Source organism: Sebastes umbrosus, chromosome 13 (genome assembly GCF_015220745.1).
Source record: "Sebastes umbrosus isolate fSebUmb1 chromosome 13, fSebUmb1.pri, whole genome shotgun sequence".
Taxonomy (NCBI): Eukaryota; Metazoa; Chordata; class Actinopteri; order Perciformes; family Sebastidae; genus Sebastes; species Sebastes umbrosus.
In genome coordinates this window covers 12944346-12952751 of record NC_051281.1, presented here as the reverse complement: position 1 = coordinate 12952751, position 8406 = coordinate 12944346, and the positions used below count along the sequence as shown (strand labels likewise).

Below are 8406 nucleotides of genomic sequence, written 5' to 3'. Positions count from 1 at the left end.
CCATTTTCAGATGCTCTGAAGTGGGATAGCGCAAACATTTTATGATCAAATGTGATTATTGTTGCTATAATTAAATTTGTTTGTACATATTGTGGTTCTTTAACTAGTGATGAGTCATCAGTCAAGAACAGCGTTGGGATTCAAAAAAACGATTTCTTACTTTTTGTGGAAAAATAATCATTAGCACAAGTCTGATCCAGATCCTGTGTTCCTTTAACAAAACAGCTTCTCTCCGTCTATTTACATGTTTGCGGCCGAGCCTGAGCTACCAGCTATCCACCACATAAAGAGAGAGGGGATTGTGGGAAATCCTGGAGTATTTCCTGTTTGTGGCGTTCCCTCACATCAGCAGCCTCGGCGTCTGTCCTGTGAAGGCCTTTGTATACGTTCAGCGGATGCTTGATATGTGTGTCTGTGTCTTACATGTGCACAATCTCATTATCTATATACGTGTATTTGCGTGCTTGTGGATATATGGGCGCTTGTGTGTATTTTATGGAGGTTTCTGGGTTTACTCTGCCTTTCATTTAGTGTTTGGCTGTTTCTCTCCTGTTGTAAAATCCATGCAGTAACTGGATACACATGTTATCGCAATCTTCTATAGGGACCCAGCACAGACCTTATGTAACCTGGACCAACCACATCACAGCATAGAAAAACGAAAAGTACACCAATCATTGGACATCTGCAAAAAAGGTAAACTCCAACGGTATTTAAAAATGATCAGTACCAAGTCTCAAATTATCTGGGCAGATACAAACATACAAACCAAGCTAAGGCTGCAACTTACATTGTCGATTAATCTGTTGATTATTTTCCTGATTAATCGATTAGTTGTTTGGTCTAAAAAATGTCAGAAAATGGTGAAAAATGTTGATCAGTGTTTCCCAAAGCCCAAGATGATGTCATCAAATGTCTTGTTTTGTCCACAACTCAAAGAAATTCAGTTTATTGTCATAGAGGGGTAAAGAAACCAGAAAATATTCACTAACTATCTATCGATCTATCGATCTATCGATCACTCGATCACTCGATCTATAACTCTATCTATAACTCATTTGATCATATTGCACTGAAAAAAATGGTACTTTGGATTAACTTTAAAAAATTACTTCAATTTGTTACATCTAATTTTATTAGTTTTTCTCAAATTGTATTTATGATTTGGTTGAAACCATAAATTATGATTTAATATAAATCAAAATATTTGTTTGGCCAAAGTCAAAAACTTACATTCACACAAAGTAAAAAGATTATTCATTATGAAGACCATACACAATTTTTTTACTTTGTTACAACTTAACTTTTCATTTTGGAAAAACCTAATATTTACATTACATCCAAGTAGAGTTTTACTTTGGAATAAACTAATTAAAATACTCTAATTTGTTACATGCAATTTTATTACTTTGTTACAACTTAATTTTTCATTTTGGAAAAAACTAATATTTACAATTATATCCAAGTAGAGTTTTTACTTTGGAATAAACTAATTAAAATACACTAATTTAAGCGTCTCTGACTGATGTTTACATGTAAACATCAGTCAGAGATGCTTACAGCTGAAAAATTCATGAATAGCAAATTACATTTTTCAATTGTTTGAAGTTGTATAGTGTATATAGTATAGTTATCTGAAAACCATTTTCCTTTTCTTTCATTCTAACCTCGTACAACATGATATACATGGACAAAGATGGAAAAAAGCGAGAAACAAGATATAACCTGGAAGTGACATTTTTTCCTCGCTAAATCTCCTCTCTCTTCGCTCTTAATCTCTTCATCTCTGTTACCCTTTATCTCCCCATTTCTTCTACATTTCCTCCACTCCCTCTTACTAGACTTGAGGAGCACTACAATGTCCTTTTAATGTTGCGAAAAAAGAAAGCCGGGTGGAGGGATGAAAGAGAGAAGATGTTCCATTCCTTTAGGATTATAGGCTGCTTTATCTTACAGCACACTCACACACACACACACACACACACACACACACAGAGAGAGAGACAGAGTCAGCCGGTATGCATGTTGCCAGAAATCATGAACAGAGCATCAGATGTGACGTGATTATTACTGGATAATCCTGCGTGTGTGTGCTCGCATGCTCATAGGTGTGTATGTATTTAAGTGTGTGTGTGTGCGTGTTAAACCATTTGTAAATGTCCAAAACCCTGCGGAAGATAGCACTAATCCCTCTAAAGAATTACATCAACCTTACTTTTCATCCTTCTTTTCAAGCTCCTCATCCTTTCAACTCTCTATTATGCCCTCTTTCTGCGCTAAACCTCTTTCCGTGTCCGTCTTCCAGTTCCTGGTCGTTCTCGTCCAAATCCACTTCCCTCTCGATGGCTTGCCAGCATCAGACGATCTAAGGGTCGCTGCGGGCTCTGGCTGCAAAATCCCCTGTCACATTTGATGATTTCAAACAGCATATCTCCCTACCCAGAATACCACAGAGCAACAGAAGCCATTCCAAAAAGGTTCGACGACACCCGTCTGAACTGTGATTATGGACGAGGTATTAATGGACCCATGCTATCTGTCTCTCTTCCTCTCTCTGGTTGGTCGTCTGTAGCACCCTGCCTAGATGCCGGTTATTATCTTTAGCCCAGAGGAGTATAAATAATGTTTAACTGAACTCAAATTGAATTTAAGTGTTTTCTCTACATCAGCGATTCACTGTTGGCGTGCCAGTTGTGCATGCTCAGCTGTCCCTTGGGATTTTTGCTAAAATAAATATCCAACAAACACATTTTCAGTGCTTTTTTTTTTTTCTCCCAGCTAGGCCAAGCACACTGAATATTCTGGTTCTCGATCAGGAATATATTTATTTGTGCCTTCAGCTGTGGAATTTTGTGTGGAAGTGTGCCTCAGCACCAAAAAATAGCCACTGGTTTGGATGGTTTGGTTTTATATAGTTTGCATTACAATTTCTACACCTCATCAATCTCTATATTTACTCTGTGGGTCTGTTTGCTTCCTGTTTTGGCGAGTAGGTCATACTGTGCGGCGTGAATGATTTTATTTCTGTGTGTGTGGCAACGATGACTTCACACCACAATGCTGAAACACTCACTACAGCTGGTCAAAGATTACAGAGCATGCCCTCCACCAAAACACACACATACACAAACCCACTGCGCTCACTGACATCTGATGCTTCACACTCTTCTTTCGAATGCAGCTTGGGGAGTGAAGTCTTTATTATTTAGCTCACGGGGAAGAGCTGAGGACACAAAGGTAGAGACAATCAGTGATGATCAAAGATCCTGCGACTGCAGGCGGGATGTTTAAACAGAGCTGATGAATAATTCATTTTGCAAGGTTGAACTACAAAGCAATGATTCTCCGTCTCGACTTCTTCAGATATGCTCTTTGTTATATTACTACTGTGAGATGTCTGACAAAAACACTGTCAGGTATGGAATGAGGGCACTTAGGAGAGGCTGTGGGGCAGGATTCTGAGTAACACCATGTCCACACAAATACGAATGAATCTGGACGTGCTGCTCATTTGTTGAACAGATCCACACTCTTTTTCTTCAGATCGTTCTTTAAAAGGTTGCCACCCATACTGACAATGATTAGAGAGAACTCAAGGCACTGCGGCTTACGTAAGAAAACACAAGCAAATGGAAAGAAGACTAAGGGCTGAGTTTTGCTCAAAAAGACCAGTGACACGCTGTCCGATCACGTCAAGGCATAGCAAAAGTGTTTGTAGTTGTTCTGACTGGCCATACTGCAAAAAAGGCGTATGGACGAGATGCAATAATGGTTTAAATATGGGGACAATGGAGGACATTTTTAGACAGATAGGGTTGGGTTCTATGGGTTGGTCAAAAAACACTGGACTTTCACCCAGAAGACCGCCGTTCATACCCCGTGTGAAACCAGAAGTCCACGTTGATTTATTTGTCATGTAACTTGCGTACTTAAGTAACGGCACTTCCGAAGTTATTTTAACCCAAATCGCGATCTATTACTAAACCTAACCAAGTAGTTTTGTTGTCTAAACCTAACCAAGTTGTTTCCTGTGAAGACGGAAGTTTATTTAAAAAAGACTATGCATGTAACGAACGGAAATTGACACGTGTTGCTGGACAACTTTTTGTAAGATATCATACGAACCGTTGTATGAGGATATGATGCATAGATGGCCAATCATGGCATGAAGTGGGTGTGATTGTCCGATTGTTGGTTTGTGTACTAGTCCCATTAGAGCCTATGCTAGCGGCTTTGATAGGCGGTACTAAATGCTAATGTCAGTATGCTAACATTCGTACAGTGAAAATAATAGCATGCTGATGTTTAGCAGGTATTTTTTTTTTTTTTTTTACCATGTTCACCATCTTAGTTTAGTGTTAGCATGCTTTCATTTTCTTATAAATACAAAATACACTTTTACAAAAAATACAACAAATGAATGAAACAAGCAAATTAAGAAACGTAATCCCCAATTTCACACCACATACGCAGCATTAAGAAACATGCTGCAAATACAGAAACACAACACCATTAAGAACAGTAGAAAAACACTTAAAGCTAGGCAATTTATTTTGGAAGCATTTTTGTTATATTTGTTGAAGTTATCTTGACATCCCGCCAGCAATCAATAAATCCTAATACTCAACAAAGTATTGAGGTATATATACTTACAAAAAAAAAGGTATCTGTGGCTGTCGAAGGACTGTAACAAGCCCATCCAATCATTTCATTCAACCTGCATGAAATGATTGGATGGCCTACCTACCTGCCTACCTGTGCGCACTCTGCCCGTGCAATCATTGAGGTAGTTGGATACGGTTAGCGATGCGATGCGCTGCGATGCGCTGCGATGCGCTGCGATGCGCTGCGATGTGCTCCTCTCCCCAACACTCTCGTTGACCTGTCCCCCAGCAGCAGTCAGGCAGTGCCGATTCGTGTACTTTGGGGAAGTGGCTTTGGAGGGAGGCCTTAATGGAGGGCTGGAATGTTTTCGGTTGGATACTTTCAAAGCGTACTCTTGCTGGTTTCTCCAAAGTTGCCTAACCCAGCACTTCACATCATGCATCTTTATTTCCAGCGAGTGACATCTTTATTTCCCACAGTACAATTTGACAGCCGTGTTTTCTACTGTATCCGCTTTAGAGGGTATTTTCACACACATCATTTTCTTGGAGTTTACAGTAAAAATAAATTGTCGTCAATCACAACCAAACATCCCATTGGGTCCAAGAGCACCAAATAACTGCTGTAAGCCAAACCAACAGCACTTGGAAGTATAACCTCTTCTTTATTTATGAGGTTTCATCCAAGCAGCGGGCTTTGGGCCATTGCCTTTGTCATGTTTTTTTTGTATGCTTGTTGACATGTTGTGTAAAGCGCTTTGAGTGGTCGGAAGACTAGAAAAGCGCTATATAAATGCAAGTCTATTTACCATTCTCATTTCACAAAAGTGCCTTTTGTCCTGTTACTGTGTTGTGAGTATATTTAAGTGTGTTAATGAGGCAGCCTTCCTGTGTTGTCGGCCTGTTGATAAGCTCAGCCACAGGTTAACAGCGTTTACTATGGTTTCACCATGGTGTTTAGGTGTGTGTGCATTTGTGTGTGTGTATGTGTGCATTCGTATGTCTGGAGCCAAGGAAAGTTTCCCCCGGGGCGTCAGACTCCTCATTAACCTTCTCTTCATCTTTCCATTACTCTCTTTCCTCTTTCTGCCCAATCCAACATTCCTCAGCGCCTCCTCCCTTCCAAATGCCTGCATTCACATCAAAGAATACTCTGTGCGGCAATTTACACATTCATTAAAGATTTCTGCCGGTTTCAGAGAACTTTTTTTTTATATATTTGCCGTTCTTCATCTGTGCTCAAGGACATTTCTCCTATTTGAAAAGATCCATATGCACATATACAGGATCATCACATACACTTACCTGTAGATGCATCATTTTAAAGATAGATAGTACAAATTCTGTAAATTGTCCTTGGGGAAGAAAAGGCAACATCACCCTTATCTAATCTTTTCTTCATAGGGAAATATTGAATACTGTATGGGTCATATAGGGTTAAGAATCCGATTTTCTGCTGAAGAATCTCCTTTTGATGGCCTGCCATCTTTACAATGAAAAGCCAAATACCACACACTCACTGTGTGGAAAAAAACATCCTTATCTGTCAAATACTTTGCATTCAGACATTCTTTTTCATTGAATTTATTACGTTGTTTGCATTGTTTTTCCAAAGGAATCATCTTGAAAAGTGAAAATGTTTAAATAATGAATTAACGTGTGACTTCAGCAGAAATAGAAATGTAAGTTTTGCCTGTGCAACTTAACCAAAGCAGGGTTGCAAGTGTAAAGAACAACTTTCTGATGTGTTTTCAGTCCATCAGTTTCCTCGTACAGAACGTCCCCTCAAGCAGAGTGGATGTTACTGTTGTAATATCGCTACTGTTGGGACGATAGAAGCCTCTTTACTGTCTTTTATCGCTTTCGCTCTCTCTGTTTACCCTTCTGTTCCTCACATGCTCCATTTATCTTTTTCTCTCTCTCTCTTTCTCTGCTTCTCTCTCAGTCTCTCTCTCTCTCTCTCTTCCTGTCGCTGTCAGAGGGGAATGACGACCATCTGCAGCCCTCCTGCCCCCTGACATCTGGAGACGGGCTGAGACACAACGACAACAACACACACACATGCAGTCTTTACTGTAGTGAAAGATGTGCAGCAGAAAGGAGAAGGAATGAGGTACTGGGTGGATTAGAAGGGGCACGGAGATATAAGGCAAAGTCTAATGGCAGTAACGCATTATGCTACTGTTGAACTGTCATCATTCAGAATACATAATATTCTCCTCAAGACAGAGAATAACGTGAGCTATTAAGGCAGAGGGAGCTGTTTTAATGAGAACTCTATTTGGTCCTTACCTCACCTTCTCACTTGCAGAACTACCTGTACATCTGTCAAAGATCTGATACATTATATATTTATTGTTGTCAATAATTAGGCCATATCTTGTATATTAAATAATCTCTCTTTATTTATTTATTGGCTTATTAAACAGGGCGTAGCATAGAGCAGAGTAATTCAGTCACCCCAAAAGAGAATCCAAAATGAAAATGGTTATTGTAATAAGAAGCATGCAGAGCAATAACAAAAAAGAACGTTTCATCTTTTTCCATTTAGATGATTGTCCATCTCAGTATGGTTCTGAGGCCAAATTGCATGTCTTATCGCACCTAAATCCTGTTCTCTGTTGCTGCAATCATTTATATTGCCACACAGTTACATCTATTTTCAGTTGTGAAATGTTTATCTTCAACTTTAAAGGTGACCATAATGATTTCCAGCGCTGTATCTTTGCTGTTAAAACGATCTAACCTCTGTTTCTTTGTACAGGGATGATGTCATGTTCAAAAAGTCTCATATTCGCATTCACTGAATCCGTCCAGGATACTCCTACGGTGTGTTTCCATTCACCAGAGCTGCTCTGCTGGCAAACTCTGCTGTTTAACTGTGTGGCTGCAACAAAGTGTGCAAAGTAAGTATTCTTGTGGACACTTACAGACTGAATTTATTGTGTATATCTCAGACTGCTGTTATTTTATGGATTACTAGTGTCTTGCATATACAGGCTCAAATGGTCTATTTTGTATTTGAGGAACATGCAGGTTATTTTATTTAATCAGTGAAAGTGAAATTACCGAGCTCAACTCATTGCCCCATTGCCTTTGATACTAACTCTTCTTCTTCTCAGGGTCCATGTGTGAAATTAAAGTTGTTGATGTGGAACACCATGACTTCAGAAAGCATCTTCTACCTCACCATGCTGGAAACCGCCACCAGAAGGCCTACAATCCCTGGTATGTCCTTATCTTTAAAACTTAAAACTCCATTAACTTTTTGGCCACTTGAGGGGCAGCGGAAACAAGCTTTGAACACAACAATGACATAAAATTGCCTTTTAACAGTTGCTTATTTACACATCCTGCTGATATGCAGCAACATTTATTTGTGTTTCTGGCTCCCTAGTGAATGTAAATCTAATATTCACTCTCTTTTTAGCTCTGATTTTGGTCTCCACCAGTGGGCAACTCTGGGTCTGAGAAGTGAAGCCAATTCAGAAGTGCCTTAAACTTGCAATTTGTCTGATTGTATAAAAGTCTATGAGAAAATGACCCTACTTCTCACTTGATTTATTACCTCAATAAACATTGTAAACATGAGTTTATGGTCTCAATCACTAGTTTCAAGTCTTCTTCAATACAGCATGATGTTCATTTAGTAAATTATGGTCCCAGTTAGAGTCAAATAGACCAACTTTAACCCTTCCACAGTGTGAGCGGTGAGACTGAACAAAAATAGTAATGTTAAGAGACAGAAAACCAAAACAGTGAGCTGAAAGATGCTAAAACGCTCACATACACATAGTAATTT

The 8406-nt window shown here is 39.2% G+C and overlaps 1 long non-coding RNA gene across 1 annotated transcript; it reads left to right on the top strand.

The window, feature by feature from the left end:
- The first annotated feature begins 6593 nt into the window (after positions 1-6593).
- Positions 6594-7799, top strand: LOC119500058. The gene is made up of 3 exons (XR_005209519.1): positions 6594-6717; positions 7369-7510; positions 7727-7799. It is a non-coding gene; the product is annotated as an uncharacterized LOC119500058 (long non-coding RNA).
- The last annotated feature ends 607 nt before the right edge of the window (positions 7800-8406 follow it).